Raw genomic sequence first — 20,975 nt, forward strand, 5'->3', positions numbered from 1 at the left:
TCTCATGGCCACTGCAACAAAACTGGATAAGGATACTGGTAATTCAGTAGATATTACTGATTACAGAGGTATGATTGGCTCACTTCTCTATCTAACTGCTAGTAGACCAGATATCATGTTTGCTACCTGTCTTTGTGCAAGATTTCAAGCAGATCCAAGAGAACCTCACTTAACAGCTGTAAAAAGAATCTTTAAGTATCTTAAAGGAACAGCTGATCTAGGATTATGGTATCCTAGAGAATCAGATTTTAAATTAATAGGTTACTCAGATGCAGATTTTGCAGGTTGCAAAATTGACAGGAAAAGCACAAGTGGAAGCTGCCAATTTCTTGGAGGCAGGTTGGTTTCTTGGTATAGCAAGAAACAAAAGTCAATTTCCACATCAACTGCAGAAGCAGAGTATATTGCTGCAGGAAGCTGTTGTGCACAGATTCTCTGGATGAAGAATCAGTTACTGGATTATGGGTTAACATATTTCAAAATCCCTATTTACTGTGATAATCAAAGTGCTATTGCTATGACAGGTAATCCAGTTCAACACTCTATGACAAAGCACATCAGCATCAGGTACCATTTCATCAGGGAACATGTGGATGAAGGTACAGTGGAATTGCATTTTGTTCCCACAGATCAACAAGTAGCAGATATCTTCACAAAACCACTGTGTGAAGCTACCTTTTCAAAATTGGTAAATGAACTTGGAATGATTTCAGGTTCTTTCTCTAAATCTGCTTAAACTTGTTCTATGTTATCAGACTTTATGATCAGTATTTACAGAATTAATCTCTTTGTATATTCTGTGCATTAATTGATAAATGTCTTTAAGTACTGACTGTTGTCTGATATATGTTTCTAAACTCTGATAAGTGATATGTCTGTTTCAGTAACTATTTAATCCCATGAGGATAACTGTGCTAGATACTGACCTACTAGTCTTCAATAAACAAATGATCCCATGAAAGAAGTAATTATTTATGTGGAAATCTTATGACACAAGCAAATTCTGATAACTGAGCTTAGTTAAGTTTACTTTGTATATCTTATTACTAAGTCACAAATTAGAATAATGCTACTCATCTGTTTAAGTTCTGATTCTAGTAAAACTGCTGAATGTACTAAGTGCTGATAAACCTCACTTATCAAAAGAAAAAGAAAAAGAATCAAAGAAAAATATCAGGTACTCCTTTGAGATCTAGAGTAAAAATGTGAATGGGACGACCCAAGTGCATTGCTGGTATTAAGTAAATATGCATTAGAAAAGCAAAATATTTTTCTTGGTGACTTTTCACACTCTATGATTACTGGAGAAATACTCTGATAATAGCATAAATTCTAATAAACAGTCGTGACTCACTTACACTGAGAAGCCTCTGTAAAATAGAATTTCAAAAGATGCATAAAATTAGCACAAAAACAGTAGAGGTGGACTCATGCATGAACTCATTTATCAGTAGGTTTCAGGATAATGACAGCTCTTTAGCAAAATTTTAATTATGACTTATTTCTAAGATGTACTGAAGTAGATCAGACTTTACTCTTTGTCTGTTATTTAGCTTAATGCACACACACATCACTCCATATGAATGATGCAATTTCTGTGGTGGTCTATGTTATTTTAGATAAACAGTTATAGTGTCACTTCTGCACAAATTCTGAGGACAAGTTCTGACGTTCATAACTAAGAACTTGTATGAGTATTTACTAAGATAGATATTCCTTGTTCGAGTTAAGACATTATGTTCTGATGACTGTTAAGTTCTGGTATAGGTCTAAGTTCTGATTTTTCAGTCTAACCCTTTACTTGACTTATTTATGAGTAAAATTTGGTAACAGTCTCATTTCGAAATGTTGAAGTGGAAGATTAAATAGTCTATGGTTAAAACATAATGGCACTCGTCCTTGAACAGTTCACTCTTGTTACATGTGCACATTCCTTTTCCAATGACTGTTATTCTTTTTCAAGGTCTAGGGAGACGAGGTAGAATTAATTCTACCTGTCTGCATTCAATATCTTTGTGTCTCTTGGCATTCTCTTGCCTATATATACAACCACTTCACATCAGTCTTTCCATCACATTCTTCTCACACACTTATCCTCCTTCTTCTGTCAAAAACAAAATGGTTCGATTCAACATGTTTTTGAACACACAAACCTTCACAATGGAACTCAGTTGTGCCGAGTGGCGGCAGGAGTGGCATATTACAGCCATTCCTGAGGAGATCTGGGACTCTGTCCCACAGGAGGTGCTGGCTCACCTTCTATTCTTCGAGATGGATTATCATCGCCATCTGGAGCGCCTGGAGGAGGAAAGGCGGGAAGCTATCCGTCAGCAAGAACGAATCATTCGACTCGCTATCTTGTTTGTCGAAGATAGGAAGAGGAAGATGACTTAATCTCGTCTTCTTCCTGTTCTTCTTCATCCTCAGCTTTGTCAGGCTTCTTAGCTAGGACTAAAGCTGTTGATGTTAGGATTAGAAGCTTAGGGAAAATCTTGTATTGATGTAATTTCTATTTCATATATGTATTGACTTGATATATTAATGAAAACTGTCTTTACTTCAAGATTTTGTCTCTGAGTTATTTTATCTTGTGTTGATAAATCCTGATTGATATTCTGATGACCATTTAAATTTTGTTTTTATTTAAGTTCTGATTCTCCGTCAGCACTTATTCATAGAAATTATCTCGGTCATTTTTAACATGATTCATTTTCAGAATATTAATGTTGCAGTGAAAAACAATCCAATCAGTGATAACGGGTTAAAATTTGATTTGTTTCCCTTGATAAAAGGAACAGTTTTTTTTTTCCTTGAAACTCGGCAAATGGGTAAGTCATGATTACTGTTTTCTCGAGCCCAGTAACTATCCGTTATTACTGCATGTCTGACAGGTGTCCAACGGTAACATTTTTTTTGTATAAGTACAGCAGAGAGAAGATTTCTTTAATCTTTTTAATTTCTTCATCTTCTATCTCTCTTCTTACTTTTACTCTCTTTCACTTTACTATTTCCGTTGTTTTCATACAGATATTATCTCAAACACCTAACAGGCATACTTGAATTTCAATATTTTTTTCACATGGCACCAAAGGATTTAATCATTGATGGAGCAAAGTTCGTTCCAAACAACTATGCTGCAATTCTTGATCATACTGAAGCTCCATCTGAATTGCATTTTGTGCAAGATCTTCTTGCACATAGTGAGGTTGGGTACGCCTTAACTCAGCCTGAATTCTTTTCAAGTCAACAAGTTCTGAGGTTCTGGAGGACTGGCGTTTTTGATGATGGTGGTAACCGTGGAACTCCCAGTATTATTTTCCAAGTGGGTGATTCATCTTTTGTAGTCACTCCTGGTACAGTACGCAGGGCTTTACATCTTCCAGAGGATTGTACTTTCTCAGTTCCAGAGGACTCAGCCCTTCGGGAGTTAATGGCTGAATTGGGATATGAAAAGAGTCTGACGAAACTTGGACAATTGAAACGGGCTAATATCAGAAGAGAATGGAGTTTCTTCTTCGATTGCATCACCAAGGCCTTTGGCAACAAGTGTTCAAATTTTGATGCCATCCCAATTCTAAGTCAGCACATCGGGTATGCTATTATCCATCAAACTCATTTTGATTTTGCAACTGGGATAATTGGTTTAATTGGGGATAGGATGACAGAGGATCGAGATGTTGTTTATTTTGCTAGATTCTGTCAACTTATTTATACGTATTGTACTGCTGAACCCCAGTTAGTCAGCACTCAAACCCCACCTTTTAAGGTTGCAAAAAGGTACTTTAACGACCTGATAAATGCTGACACAAAGAAATCAATGGTGAGACAATTACAGATTCCTCAGTCTGTGAAACAGATTCTGGTAAATGCTGATCCAGCTACTTACAAATCTGCTTACTCAAATGTTCAACCAACTCACCATAACCAAAATCCATCAACCTCAGTCCCTACCTCTCATTCTACTCAACCTACCCTCAGAACTTATCTCAAATCCTATCTCTCCACTTCACAGAATGCTCAACCTTCTTCTTCAGCACCTACTGTGAAGCCTACATCCTCTAAGCCAAAGAGAACAAAGACTGTTCCTCAAACATCTCAGAAGAAGCGGAGGATTATTTTGAGAGATGAATCAGATTCTGAGGATCAGATTCCATCTTCAGAACCTATGATATATGAAGCTGAGAAGGCAACTTCTCAGAAGGATTCTGCAATTGGGGGTTCTAGGCTTCTCAAGAGGCTTAGACGTATGACGGTTCCTGCAACTCCCAAGGAATCCACATCAACAAGGAAGTACAAGAAACAGAGGGCACAGAGGCCAGTTTCAGATGATAAGGAGGAAGCAGCTAAGGAAGGGGATCAGGAATCTCTGATCTCGCAAGACAAGGAATTTGCTCCAGTCACTTCTTCTCCGTCAACTCAATCTCCGGAACCTGTATCTGACAAGGCTAATTCACCTTCTATATCTCTTGTTGATCCAGGCACAAGTGCTGAAATTGATATTCAGAACTTGGTTGTGCCTGAAATACTTTTGTTAGAAGCTCCAACAACAAATAATCCTTCCACAACACCTGTTACTGATGCTGTTCAAACTCCTGAGTTATCACTATCACCTTCTCTGCATCAAGATGATGATCAGTTTTTAGGTGAGCATCAGGATATGGCTGTTGATCAGAACTTAGTATCCGATCAGCAATTAGAGGATGTTGAAGCCTCCATTGCTACTCACACAGTTGTCTTATCAGAAGATACTGATTCTTTAAGTTCTGATGCTGCAAATGTTGGAGATACTGGTGAAGCTGCTACAACTGTAGATGCTGATGCAGCAGGTCCTTCAGGACATACTCCTCCATTGACTCTTCCTAAGTCTGAACTGCTAAAGGAGTTTGTTATCAGGGATGCACCAGTACCTTGGAGTGAAACTCCTGCAGGTCAGGAGTGGACTAAGGAATGGAACTCAGTTTCATGTGTTCCAAATGCTTTACATCTTGCTGAGCACTTGACTAAAGCTGATGAAATGTTAAATTCTGATGATTTTAAAACCCAGCTTAGAGTCACTGCATTGAGTACTAAACATCTACAAGGTCTTCATTCCAATACTCATGCAGAGCTACACAAGATTCAGGAGAACTTTATTAAACAGGAACAAGTTTGGAAACTTGATAAGAAAAAGTTCTTCCAACCTACCATTGACAGGGTTGCTTATATTGAGAAAACTCAAGAGAAGCAACAAGCTCAGATTGATCAAATTCTGACAAATCAAGCTTCTCAGCAATCGCAACTTACTGAAATCCAGACCTCAGTGGAACTACTTATCTCTCTTTTATTACCTGCTGATGCCAAAAAGGGGGAGAAGGTAATTAAGTCCAAATGCAAAACCAACAAGTCACTGCAAGGAAAGGATGATGGAAAAGATGACCAAGGAAACTCTGGAATGGGTAGTGGTCATAGTCAAGGTAGAAGGTTTACATCAAGACAAGCTAGTCACAGAACAAGTTCTGATACTGGGAAAAGAATAAGTTCTGCTGCTGGTAAAAGGATAAGTTCTGATGAACTTCTAGATCTTGATGAGGAAATGTCAAGACAGTTATTTCTTCAAGAAAATCCAGGGATGGACTTGGAAAGTTTAAAGGAAGAAGAAGCCAGACTTAAATCAGAGAAAGTCACATCTAAATCTGAAGCTTCTGGTAAAAAGTTACTTCCAAAACCTAAAGGCATTGTGATCAAAGAAAGGATACATACTGAAGAAACTTTGGCTAGATCACAACCACAGATAGATCCAAGATCCAAGGGTAAAGAAAAGGTTGGTGAACCTGTCAAGCCTTATGTACCTCCTGAGGAAGAAGAAATTACTGATGGAAAAGATAATCTTGCTTTGACTTCAAGAAAAGTTCTTAAAACAACCTCTGACATGGCTCAAGTTGTTCAGAGTCAAGAAATTGTAAGTTCTGATATTCAGAAGAAGCAAGTAACCTCTGACAGTGCTCAAGTTAACTTGATATCAGAAAATAAATCTAAAACACTCCTACCAGGATTCACTAAAGCAAAACAGACTCAATCTTTGAAGACTACTTCAAGTGTTTTTGAAGCAAGAGTAGTTACTGGAAAGGAAGCTAGAGATAAAACTGGATTGGGAAGTGCTGATGAAAGAAGAGTACACAACACTACTGATGATCCAACTTCCTTGTGTGAACCAGGTATTGGAGCAACTCCTGAAAGATTGAATCAACTAGAATCTGTACAGATGGTTTACCATACCTACTTGAAAGAATACATCATGTTGTATTTCATGACAGATGGTAGGGTTTATCATATAAGACAAAATGCCATTCCGTTGAAGTATTTTGAAGAATTGGAGCATGTATTGTTCTTACTTCAAGTGGATGACAGAATAACAGAGACTGCTGCAAACTACTTAAAGGAACAGGTTCAGAGACAGAAAAGACTTTATTCTGTTAAGTCTGACAGCAGATATGTTCCAAAGTACAGAAATCACAATGGTGATATTGTTGATATGAAGCCTAATACTGCACAGATCAGAACATATCTTGGTATTAAGGGGCTTGAATTCAATCTAGAGTCTAATAAAGCTTATGTCATAAGACTAGATCGGGAGTTGAGAAAAGCAAAGCTTAATGATCTCAGAGCTGCAATATTTCAAACTGGTGAAGATACTGCAGAGCTTAAAGATGTCAAACGGAGAATGATTGATGAACTCAGATATGCTGAGAAATGTTTGTTGAAGAATTATCTCAGAACAACTCCTGACATCAGAGAGATCAGAAAATGATGAAGCCAAGTCGAAGATCTACAACTGCTTAAATTCTGATATTTATACAGATTGAAGTTGTTATCAGAAGTTGAATTGGTAAAAACTTTAAGGACTGTAAGTTGTAGTTATCTTGTCTATTTCTCATGCATTTGTACTTAATGTTTTTGACATCATCAAATATCTGTTAAACTTGTATATTTTGTTAATTTACAAGTTGGGGGAGATTGTTAGATATATTTGATAATGTCATGGCTAATATGTTTTATGTTTAGATTTCAGATCTTATTTGAACAGAACAAATCAGTACTTAACTGATCAGTACTTATACTGGAAGTCAGAACTTAAGGGATATCAGTACTTATGTTATCAGGAGATAGATATCAGAACTTAAGTGCTGAAGGACGATCAGATAAGGGCAGTAGCTGATTAAAGTTAAGAAGATCAAGATAAACATAAGAAGAGATATGCATGAAGAAGGAATTCCGTGAAGAATGGAATACTTGGAATAGAAGATATCTGATTGATATATTTTAGGAAGCAGAATTATATTCCATATCAATTAGCGAATATCTTGTAACTGTGTAGTACATAAACACAGACATAGGGTTTACACTAAAAATGTTATCATTATCGAGAATATTATTAAGTATAACTCTAGCAGCTCTCGTGATATTTTGTTCATCACTGAGAGATAACAGTTCCAGATTGTAACAGAGTTTATTGTTTAAATAAAGTTTGTTTTCTGTTACATAAGTTATTGAAGTTTGATTTGATTGTGATAAACACTGTATTCACCCCCTCTACAGTGAAAGTGTGACCTAACAGTTGTTATAAGTGATCAGAGCGACTCTAGTGTGTTACTATATTGTGCCACATTTTTGGCAATTGTTTGTCGTGGAAAGTTATATTTGACGACTTGTGAGGTTCATAAATAATCCAATTTTCTACATCTAGAGCTATTTATAAATTTTTTATCAATTTCTAAAAATATTAAAATTGTTGGCAGATAAGGGTAGCTCTTCGTACAGTCAAAGTACTTCTGCAATACGGAGATGATAAAGTTAAGTGAAAAGCTTTATCTGCACTTTCATATTTTTCTCATGGAAACCATGTGGCATTTGAAGGGAATACGTTGAAAAATATTCTTAGGCTCATCCTGTAAGTAAATTGGTTTAGTTGCATTATATGAAAACTTCATTTTTATGCACTCTATCTTGTTATTGACTATTTTTTATTGAGATCTGTTTATATTGATGTTTCAGTCACGTCAATCCTTTGATTGTGATTCCTACATTCCAAGTAGTTGGGAACATCTTGGCATGTGGTAACTATAACTAGATACAGGTATAGTTTAGTAACAAGTAGTTGAAAGTTTTCCTTTTATTTTCTTAAATGCGCCAAAAAAAACATTTATATAATAAGTCCGGGACTGATTTTTCCCTTCACCTTGATGCCTACTTAATCAACTACTCGTTCTTTCAGTTTATTTTAAAAAAAAGGTCTATTGCAACGCCTTCTCACTCTTTTACACCGTCAATATAAGATCGTGAGGTATGAAGCTCGTCATATAATACAGAGCATAGACTTTCAGATGGAAATAGAGATAAAATTGGTTCCAAAATTGATCAATTTACTGTATTTTTTTCTGACTTGAAAGTTTTGTGTTTGTGTACAACATAATATACAGTACTTTTTCTGTGACATAAAAAACTACTTGGAGATTTGGAAATTTCAAGACCCAAGAAATAATTTACTGGGCCCAAATCTTTCATGTGAAAGGTGGCAGATAGCATGGATTTGATGTTTTGAATTTCCTTCTCAGAATTTCCACAGATGAGAATATCATCCACATAGACTAAGATTAGAGTGACTGCATCAGCCTTATGCTTAACAAATAAACTGTGATCTTCTTGAGATTGGGTGTAGTTCATTCGAAGAAGGATGGAGGATAGCTTGCTGAACCACTGACGTGGTGCTTGCTTGAGTCCGTACAAGGCTTTGAGAAGTTTACATACAAATTTCGTGACTCCTTTAATTGAACTTTTTGCAGAAACTCTTGAACCGTAACTGGTGTATCCAGGGGGAACTTCATATACACTTGTTCCTCTAAATCACCATTTGGAAATGCATTGCACACATCCATTTGCACGGTGATCCATCCTTGAATGGCTGTGACAGCCAAGAGAGCCCGAAGGGTTGTTAATTTCACAACCGGAGTAAACATTTCCATGTAGTCAATCCCATATGTTTGCCTACACCCAAGGATGACCAAATGTGACTTGTAACGCTCCACACTACCATCTGGTTTGTACTTCATCTTGTACATCCATTTACATGCAATCGACTTCTTCCCAGGTGGTAAAGTAGTGATGGTCCAGGTTTTATTTTCTTCCAAGGCCTGCAGTTCCTCATTCATAGCAGTGATCCAGTGAGGATGTTTAACTGCTTGATTGAATGTCAAAGGGTCTTCTTATTTCTCAAGAGTAGCAAGGAAACAGTGGAACACTGGTGTAACTTCGTGTTCAATAATTTCAACAACATTGACAGATAGGTTTTGAGGTGTTACATAGTCATTTAGCCATTCAGGTTGCTTGTGAGTCCGTGTGGATTTTCTGATAGGTGGTTGAGGTGGTGTATTGTTGGTTTGAGGGGGTGATTCTGGTGTGTGAGGTGGTGAGTGCATGTGAGAGTCGGAATCAACATCGTTTTGAACAATGAAGTCATCATAAGAGAAGGTGTGGCTGGTTTGATGTGGTAGGAGAACAACATTTGGGTGTATATATTTGGCTGGACTGGAAGCATTATATGGGAATATATTTTCAGTCAATGTAACATCACGAGAAACAAAGGAAGTTTGAGTTGTCAGATCAAAAAGTTTATATCCCTTTTGAGAAGTAGGATAGCCAATAAACAAGCAAGGAACACTTCTAGGTTTGAATTTATCTGTTGTGTGTTCGGGATTTGTGGCAAAAGCAAGGCACCCAAATGTTCTAATTTCTTCATAATCTGGTGCTTTATGATAAAGAGATTCAAAGGGTGATTTATTACCTAGAACAGGGGTAGGCGGCCTATTAAAAAGATGTACTGCAGTCATTACGCAGTCTCCCCAAAAGCTTAAAGGCAAAGAAGCTTGAAACCTTAGGCACCGAGCCATTTCCAGAATTGTCCTGTGACGTCTCTCAACTCTAGAATTTTGTTGAGGACGTCCTACACACGAGGTTTGGTGAAGAGTTCCCACTGAGGCATAAAAGCTTTTGCACTCTGGATCAGAAAATTCAGGGGCATTATCTGTTCTTAAGTGTAGCACAGGTTTGTCAAAATGAGTTTTAACATACCGAAAGAATTGCTTGATCACAACTAGTTAGTCAGATTTATGCTTCATAAGAAATACCCATGTAAATCTGGTGCAATCATCAACAACAGTCAGAAAGTACCTGTATTTACCTCGAGTTTCGACCTTGTAAGGGCCCCAAGTGTCCAAGTGGACAAGCTTAAAGGGCACAGCTGCTTGACTAGTGCTGAGATCGTATGGGAGCTTTGTGAATTTCGACATTGGGCATGTGATGCACACTTGAGTTGTATGTTGTGCCTTGATGCCAATAGTAGGGATATGTTTGAGTCTAGGGCATGCCCCATCCTGTTGTGCCAAAGAACATAAGAACTGTTCATAACAGAGCTAGTGTTAGCATAGACAATACTTTCCCGTCTTTGAGCTTTATCTTGCAGATAATAAAGTCCATTATGCAGCTTCCCTGTAGCTTTTACAATCTTGAAACTCGAGTCCACAATGTCACACGAGTCAGGTTTGAAGTTGACAACACAATTGGAGTCTTTTGAGAGTTTATGTATGGACAGTAGGCTGTGCCTAAATTGTGGGACATACAACACCTTTTGTAGAATTAGACCATTCTTGAGGTGCACATCTCCAATGTGAGTGATTGTAGACGTATCTCCAGTAGGCAACTTGATAAGTAGCTTTAATTCAGCTGGCTGCACGTTAACCAACTGATGAAAATTTGCGGTCATATGGTCACTGGCACCCGAATCAATGATCCAGATGTCCTTGTCAGCAGCAGAAAAATTACATGTGATCATGCCAGAGAAACAATTTTCCAATTCATCCTCAGTGTCATACCCCTTAGTTTTTGACACATGAGAATTTGGGAGTAATTGCAGCATCTGTTGAAGTTGTTGCTGTGATAATACCACCTCTGATTTGTCACCACTGCCACTTGTTTGAGCATTATTAGCTCTGTAATTTTCATTTTTAGGGTGTGACCCTTTGTAGTTTCTTGGGGTTGGCTTCTTATGTTTGTGGTGCCAATTGGGGTATCCCACCACTATCCAACACTTATCAGTAGAGTGGCCTCTCCCACCACAAGCCGTGCAAGAAACATTTCGAGAGTCCAGATTACTCTTACTGAACATTGCAGAAAGTTCAATGTCAGCCCTACTCAACAGGTCACTCTGGGACTCTTCTTGTTGGATGGCTGCATAGGCCAGTTCAATTGTGGGTAAAGGTTGCAGCAATAGGAGCTGACTCCTCAAGGTTGAGTAACAGTCATCCAAGCCATTGAGGAACTGGAATAGTTTTGACTCAACTTTTTAGGACTGAAGAGCTGTCATAAACTTTGCAATATCGTCAGCAGTAGAGGTCACAATAGGTAGAGTGTTAATAGAGTCTATTTCTTCCCAGAGACTACTAAGAGTAGTGAAATAATCATTTATCTTCATTTTGTTTTGTTTGAGGGAAAATAGATCTCTAGTGAGTTTATACTTTCGAGACCCATTAGTTAGCATAAAACGCTTTTCTAGGTGAAGCCACACATCATGAGCAGGATTTATAAAGAGAATAGACTGCTGATATTTTCAGAGACATTGTTATGAAGCAAATCATTGCAGGTGTCCCATTGAGCGGCTTGTGTCTCATCAGCAGTGCTGCGTGTGACAGTCTCATTGAAAAATCCCAATTTCCTCTTCGATGAAAGCTGGATCTCAAGAGAACGTTTCCATGACCTGTAGTCACTCGCCCTCTGCAGCTTTGACACACTAATAGACAGAGGTCCATCAGAGGGATGAATAAATAGTGGGTTTTGCATATCAGAAAAAGAGAAATGATTTTGAGTAGTCATTGTCAAGAACTCTATTTAAGAAAGGAGGGTTCTGTGCTCTCAAATCGGAATCAATCGAATAGTGATTAGAACGAAAAAGTTGCTTCAATCTTTGTGAGTTGTCAAGAACTAAGGAGGGTTCTGTGCTCTCAAATCGGAATCAATCGAATAGTGATTAGAATGAAAAAGTTGCTTCAATCTTTGTGAGTAACAAGGAAATCTATATCCGCATTGTTGACTCTGATACCATAAAGAGTAATATACAGAAAGCAGGAAATGCAAAGTATAGATCTAGTTTTGAGCAAAGATAGCAGAGATTATCATTTCATTCATAACCCCAAAATAACAGTGATACTAACATCAACACTAACGGTAGGGAGCTAATAAGACATAAAAGGAAAGTACATAGATAGAGACAATATAGTCTAACAGAAAATCAGGTGGTCCAGGTGGTCCATGTATCAGAGTGGTCCATGAAGAATGGCAGAGAAACAAGGTGGCTGAGACATGTAAGCTGTCAACGTTAATAATCAGACAGATTCTCACTAACGTGTAATAATTCATTAGGAATTTTAATGAAATCATAGATTTCTTAATCTTAATACAATAAATTCTTTAGCATATCAGTAAGATTTGATGAAAATTCAATAAAATACCTGCAAATGGCTTGCAACATTTTCCCTGGTAAGTCCTGGTTCATCCATGAGTTCTACTATTTTCTTCGAAAAAGCCTCTATACAAGTATGAAATACACAATGGTTGCCACCCGGTTACACAGCCTTAGACAGGGGCGTGTGTGTGAGAGAGTACAGTGAAGACATGAAAGAACTAAACAACATTAATAACAAGTAAACTTATTGTCCTCCCCTAGTTGTGCAATGGCATCCACGAATTTTCTATGCATTTCACTTGTCCAAATAAATCTTTTTTTCTTTGGAACATTAGATTTCTTCACCGTGATCGAGTGGTTCACTCGAATTCTCTTCACGTTCTCTCCTTTTTCTATTCTCCCTTGTCTGAATTGTTTCATCACCTGAATATGTATTTTCTCTATTTTTCATCTCACTCACAATGTTATTAGCATCTTCACTGACCGTGACTGCCTTGGTTTCGCGTTTCGTACAGGTTCTCCATATCCTCTACACTCAAATTCTTCGCAAAACATAAAATGTGATAAAGTATTATAAGCATGGCACGAATTAAAATAAACATATAAATGCATTTATGTGTATACGGCCACGGACGACAAGGTTGGTTAAAACTATTAACCGACTGATTTAGTAGAGCCGTCGGAAGTTACCGACGTATCACTTTTTGAAGTGTGTTCTAATTTTAATCTGGTAATTGTTTCATTAGTTTTTCTTCTTTCTGGAGTTTTAATTGTTTTAGGCCATTTCTCTATTGTAATATACTTAATTTATTTTCTAGGCCTCAATTATGTCAATTTTAAACATGTTCAAATCTATTTTTACTGTTCAGTTCGCGGTACCCAGGTGGAAACAATCATGCATAGCCTGGTCTCGTGTTACTTTGCAGTTTGCACAAAGTTGTTGGAGTAGGGTTGCAATGGGAGAAAGCAGGGTTAGACCACCAGATTTTCGGTGCATCGTTGATTAATATTGTTATCAATTTAGATGCAAAGAGAGTGCAGCAAATTGTTTTGTTATGTTGGTCCATCTGGAAAACTTGTAATATCGTTATGAAGCTAGTGTGGCAACAGCGAACTACATCAGTTGATGAAGTACTGGGATCAGCTGCTCTCTGTCTTTATGAATGGAAAAGAGCACCCAGGTCTTATTCTCTCATTCGATATAAAAAGCTGAAAAATTACTCATTAAAAGGCATGATGAAGCCTCTGTTTTTGAAGCTGAAGAGCAATTTGGTTTTGGATGGGTGGCCAGAAATGATGAAAGCATATTGGTTATGTTAGCAGCAGCAAAGGAGAGTAGGTGATTAGGCATAGCAACTGTAACCTTAATGTTCGTATCAGCGAAAGCAGAACCAATAGAAGGATTAGAGTCAAATATTGTAACACGGGTAATGCCATTGGATTTAAGAAGCTCTACAACTTGAGGAGGATCTGGAAGATCATTAACAACTCTACCATAGTTGACACCAATGGAACCAAAATCAGAGGACACAGCTCGAAACGAGAACAAACAAAGCAGACATACTAGAAATTTTAAGATTGACATTGCCATTGGATTTACAACAATAGTTATGGAAAAGAAAGAATAGCTAGGAAGAAATTTTGGTTATGGAATGGAACCAAAATCAGGCTGAACAATATATAGATTTGAATTTGATTTTGGTTTTTCATTGAACTGAAATTTTATTATTTGATATATATTTGGTTTCTTTTATATATTTCATCCCAACAATAGTAAATTTATAAAGCAAATTTTATGACGATTATAAATCTCAATTGGTCGAATAAGAGTATTGAACTTAAAATATTAATGTTAAATTCGATAGATAGTTGTCAGCTAGTAACTTAAATTAAGTAACAATATTGCTAACTTTAACATATTTTTGTCTACTCTAAAGGAAAAGCTATTGAAGTTAAATTAGAAGATTTCTCATGCTGCCGATATAGCTTTGTTCACCACATGTTAAGATGCGAAGACAATTGTTGAAATGCATCTTGAGGTATCTCGGATAGTGAAGCAGACATGAAATTTTGCTCGTCGAAGAAATTGCCATTCTATGGTTGAGGAACTGAGTCTGCGTCCAGATTCCAAGGACCCCTTGTGGTTCATGAGCCACGTTCTCGAAGTAAAAATAAGGAATGAGTGGAAGTATATGCGGGAAAATAGTTATTTGATGCAAGTTAAGATGTGCCCAAATAATCCCTTTACTCTTGCGGTTTTTTCAAGTGTAGACGGTATTTCTGCATAATTTTAACTAATATCAGTCATCTTGAAGGAAATGCATTGAGAAATGAAAGACTTGAATATGTATATATATATATATATATATGAGAACTGGAAAATAGGAAATATGAGTGTGAAAAACTAAAACCTACTACTAGAAAGATTGAAGAATTAAAGAAGAAGAGAAGAAAGACTCAAAATTTTGAAGAGACCACAAAATTGCGTGAAATATATATATAACGACATGGAGTATAAAGAGAAGTATTCAGAGTAATTGATATAATACGACATTTATTGATCATGTATATATATGTCATAAAATATCTTAAATTGTTAATATAAAATTAGATATTAATCTTACAGATTCTCCCTGGTGTGTAATAATTCATTAGAAAATTTAATGATATCATAGATTTCTTGCTCTCACATTTTTTAACATATCAGTACGATTATCATATATATTTTGTCAAAAAGAAGAAGTTGTCATACGCGTAATAGCTTGTATCCAGATTTGTGTATCGTAGTATCGTCAATTCCTAGTGATAAAAAGAGGGATCAATTATTTAGTTTATTCAATTATTATCTTGTACTTATATTATTTTTAGGCGCACTAATGGGGAAAATAAGTTTAATGGCGTTATGCACGAGTACATATTTTAATACTAGACAACGATAATAAATCTTATATAATTTACAAGAAATATTGAAGACTCATCCCGTCGTCCTAGATTTTTGAAAGTCTAAACTCGGTAAAATTATGGCAAGCACTTTAGTAGACTAAATAATACCTTCCGTCGAGTTTGCCAATAAATCATGCAATGGAATGTGACTAGGTACGGGGTGATGACCCGTTCTGTTACATTTAGCACTAAACTGACTAAAGTTTCACAATTCAGAAAAATGGTTCTTTTTATCATGTTAAAGCGTAACATGAACTTGTATTTCTTGTATTACAATGTGTTCTCTTTTCTGAATGTTTAAGGTGTAGTTCTATGAGTAGCAGTCCGTCAAAATAAACTAATCGGGAGGTAGTATATGACGCACAATCTTATAACCATATGGCGGTGGCTGTTCGTTTAGGAATTTCGACAAATCTGGGCAATATTAGCACTCTCGAGTCGTCTCCCAGGGAAATGTCCGTAGATATTTTTGTTGCTGTAATGAAGTTCTAATCTTCCTTAAAGAGACATAATAAAAACTTGAATAAAATTTTTGATTTTGAAATATTGTCAATTTTTTTTAAAAGTTAAAATATACAATCAATATATTCGGAGTTAGGTGATTGGAGTTGATGCCAAATCTGACGAGTTTATGGGAGATAAATCGTTTTAATTAGACATATATATATATATTTAAAGATTAGAATATAATTTGGAATATTATCAATTTTGAAATTGATAGATGTACACATTGAATTTACATAAAGTTGATGGATTTTTGTCAATCGAATTCAAACATCCATTCAACTATAAGTAAACACCATTTCTTAGAAATATATTTAACCTTAAAATTTGATTATATATTTCTCTTCGACTATGTGACTCAAATTGTATATACCTATTTCTTTCGAAAATTCAACTTTGTTACAAATACTTTTGACAACTTGAGGTATGACACTGTTCACCACATGTTAAGATGCGAAGAAAGTTGTTGAAATGCATCTTGAGGTGTCTCAGATAGTGAAGGATATATACATGAAATTTTCGTCTTTGAAGAAATTGTCATTATATGGTTGAGGAACTGAGTCTGCGTCCAGATTCCAAGGCATTTCAGATGGTAATGGAGGAAGAAGACTTTGTTGGTCCAATATATTATTACATTCCATTCCATTGCGACTCTAATGATAAAGATGGCAGTAGACTTTGTTCGTCCGAGACTGGTGGTATCAGATTTAAAGTCATGGAGTCCGGATAAAAGTCCAATGACATGTCAGATGGTAATGGTGGTAAAGGATCTTCTTGGTTACTGAGATTTGTGTTGAGTGAATAGGAGGTCGTCAAGGAATTCAGATGCCAGGTGATAGAGAAGTTGTCGGATTGCTGGCATGAATCTGGCTACTCATATCTATCCCACCACTCTCAAGTGTCTCCCATGGTAGTGTTTGTAGATGATTTTGCTGCTCTGGTGAAGTGCTATTCTGCCCTGAAGAGAGGGAATATATGTCTTCAGTCTGCAGATTAGTCCCATAAGGTGTTTCGCATTGAGGGATGAAAGTGAAAGGATCATTCTCAGCAATCTCGAGCTGTAAAAAAGGGCTTTCGACATAAATTTCTGGCAAGGGAAGCAATGAAGGTTCCTCCAAATGATTGCCAGTATTGGAATCTGGCAATTCTGGCACCGAAGGACCTTGAGCATAATTTTTAACATTAAAACTTGGGAATAGCTGAGAAGAAGATTCTTGGCAATAAAAGCCATTCCTCGTTGAATTAGTTTCTGATGTAACAATTTTGGATCTGTCCGAACTGCCAAATAATAGTGATTTTCCATCATTAGCAATCTAAAACCCCATGAACGCACTATTATTAGTGCTTGTAACTGTCACATGATCATCAGTGGCACCTAGCCTTCTATTCATAATGCTCTGCAGCTCCTCATTGCCATATACTCGAAAACTTTTATTAGTTACCTCCGTCTGCTTATATTGATTATATACATTTCTTGTGTTGATACATAAAGGTGATGCATCAAATAATGAGTATGATGGAGGTGCTAACCGGACTCTAGAGGCACCGACTGAAGTCCCTACCCCGTAATTGAAGAAATTACTTGAAGAAGATATAGAAATATTGTTCCCTGATGCAAGTTCAGATGACTCCATATAATGCTGCTGAAAAGTTCCCCGTGGATGGTACTTGTCCTTTGCCTCATGGGATTTCTTCAAGCATATTCGGTATTTCTGAAAAATTTCAATAAGAAGTCGAAAATTCAAATTCCAGTGAAAACAAACGTGTGCATGAGTATTTAAACTTCTTGTGGTGGACCTTAAGTGATTGCAATATAATCATTGCACATGTAAAAATATATGTGTCATAAATTCTCTTGAATTGTTAAAAAAAGATTAGATATTAATATTACAGATTTTGTCGTAGTTTTTAAAGGGAAGTAAATGAAGTCATAATTTCTTCAATTCTATGCAGTTATGTATTATGCTCAATAAAAATATAAGGACTGAACCAAAAATACCTGCAAATGGCTAGCAACATTTTTTCAGATAATTCCCGGTTTATTCATCAGTTCTACTATCTTCTTCGGAAAAGCCCCTGTACAAGTATGAAAAACAAAAGGATGTATAAATCAGACAACCCATGACGCCACTTTAGACAGTGGTGCCGAAAAGGTAAAATGTATGCAAATCTTGTGTAGGAGACAGTTAGTAAAGACATGTAAGAACTAAATAATTATAGTAAAAAGTGAAAAACAAAAGGATGTATAAATCCCCGATTGCTACTTATGATTTGAATATCATTAGTAGAGTAGCAGCTCGTTTTTGTAATTTTTTTTTCTTAAAATGATGTTATGTAGTATCCAAATTTGTGTGTTGTAGCTCACATTAAAAAGGGCGGGGGAGGTGGCTAATTGTTTTTCTTTTTTTGGTGCTGTTATTGTTTTAGATGCAAAGAGAGTGTTGTTGTGTTATGTTGGTCCATCTGTAAAACTCGTAATATCGTAATGAATCCAGCGTGGCAAAATCTCACAAATTAGTATTTTGGACATTAAATGGCGGGTATTCTGCCAATTAGTATTTTGGGCATTAAATGGTGGGTATTTTTGTTTTTCACTCTATTAAATATCCCTTATAAAAATAAATACTCTACTTATTTAAATCTCAAAAATCAAAATAAAAAATTTTCTTAAGTCATCATCAACTCTACGAACTAGGGATGTACAGGTAATTCGCTGAGTCGCATTAATTGCTCGCACCACTGGCAATCGCATCACTTGTTGCGGATAATCGCAAAATGTGGATCGAATATGAATTGAAAGTACAGGAATCGCAAATTCGTGGATTGACTGCGGATTTGATGTTTAGATAATCGTAAAAATCGAACCTTAACCGCAAACCGCTATATATATATATATATCAAAATATAATGCTCGCAAGGGTTGGCTTAGTAGGTTAAAGAGGGGATAACTATCCTCTTGGTCAGATGTTCGAATCCGGAAAATTTATGATTATGCCTCTTGAGCTAGAGCATGTCGCTTAAATGCGATTTACCTTGGTTCACGTGTTTTGCAAGCTATTGCGTGAACCCGTAAGGTTTACCCAGTGCGCACCCGAAGGGTAGCGGATGCGAGTTACCTAAGAAAATATATATATATATATATATATATGAATAAATAAATAAATAAATAAACATATATATATTATAAAACACCGTATATAAAAGTTATAAAATAAAAAGTTTGGGCCTTTGAGGTTTGGGTTTTGGGATACTATCTTTTTATTTTGTTGTAGTATACTATTGGATGTGTTTTACAATTTACAGTATTTACGTATAGAACATTTTAGTTTTACAAAATTTTAAGATTTGGTAGATATATTCTAATGAACTATTTTATTATTCATTTATCGTACAAGTCGGTGGTTGAAGCGCAAGTCGATCCGCACCAACGCAAAGTCGCGATCAACCGCAATTGCGATTGAGGTCGAAAATTTAAGAAAACCGTTATACGTGGTTTTGACCTCCCAATCGCACCACCAAACCTAACCGCATAAACCCAGCTACGAACACACGAGATAAACCCACACTTCTCAAAAACCTAAATCTTCTCAATTTGACAAACTTTAACTCACATCGCAATCTAGGAATACTAACTTAAAACCCGTGCGATGCACGGATTGCACGTTTTTTTAGTATTATATATAATTTTTAAAAAATTATTTTGAATTGATTATTAAATGTGCTCATTTTAAATTTTAAATGATATGACTTCATGATAATTAGATTAATACACGTATAAAAAATATAATTTCTCCATTATGTTTGGGACATTAGAAAAATACTATTTTAGCGAAATTATTACTTAATCGATTAACTATAAGATCTATTTAAAGAAAGACAAAATTAATTTGATTTATTCCGCATCAGTGCTTTACAATATTTTATTTTAGTTCGATGCCCATTACTCCGATTAAATCCAACTAATTATTTTTAGTAAAATTTTAATTTTTTTAAGCCCTGATTAATTAGTTAATTTTGTTTTAACCCAAATAATTAGTATTATGATTTTGTTCCTGTTGATCAAATTATATTTTGATTTTAATTTTTAATTTTGTGTTAGTTTGGATCAGTTGTGTAATAAACTTTTTATCATGGATGAGTAATATATATTAATTTGTTTATCCAAGTTCAACAGTATTATTTTTTTAGCCTCGGTAGTATTTATTATTTTGTCTTAACCCGAGGCGCATAATATCAACAAAATTCAACTTATTATATTTAGTTCGCTTAAATTTATTTCGGCATGAAATATCAATTAGAATAATGCAGAACTCAATATGAATAATATAAATTGGTAAAAGAAGTTGACTTTAGTATCAATTATAATGATATAGAATTCGATATGAAGTAGAATTTAAATTATTAGAGGAAGTTGGCTTTAATTTTTATTAGAATTAGAATTGACCTACCTACCAATTAGAATTAGAATAATAAAATAAAGGCGCATAATATCAACAAAATTCAACTTATTATATTTAGTTCGCTTAAATTTATTTCGACCCGAAATATTAATTAAAATAATGTGGAACTCAATATGAATAAAATATAAATTGGTAAAAAAAGTTGACTTAAATATCAATTATAATGATATAGAGTTCGATATGAAGTAGAATTTAAATTATTAGAGGAAGTTAACTTTAATTTTAATTAGAATTAGAATTGAAAAAGGCCCTTAATTTTACAATTCTGGAGCAAATGATCCAAAATATCACAAACTAGAAAAATGGTCTTTATTATCACAAACTAGAAAAATCGTCTTTATTATCACAGAAAAACGCAACTAAAATTTGCGTTTATAAAAAACAACTAAAAGTATTAGTTTTGTTAAAGGGCCTTGAATTGGCCTGAACAAATTTGAAGGGAACGCATGTATTTCATGCGTTATTTATTTTGAAAATACCATAAACGCATCTTTTAGATGCTTTTTCAAAATTTTACTTATTTTTTTATTTTTTTAAAATTTATTTTATATTCTAAATTAATATTAACGTAAATAAAA

The sequence above is a fragment of the Apium graveolens genome, chromosome 6 (genome assembly GCF_009905375.1).
Source record: "Apium graveolens cultivar Ventura chromosome 6, ASM990537v1, whole genome shotgun sequence".
In the NCBI taxonomy this organism is placed as follows: domain Eukaryota; kingdom Viridiplantae; phylum Streptophyta; class Magnoliopsida; order Apiales; family Apiaceae; genus Apium; species Apium graveolens.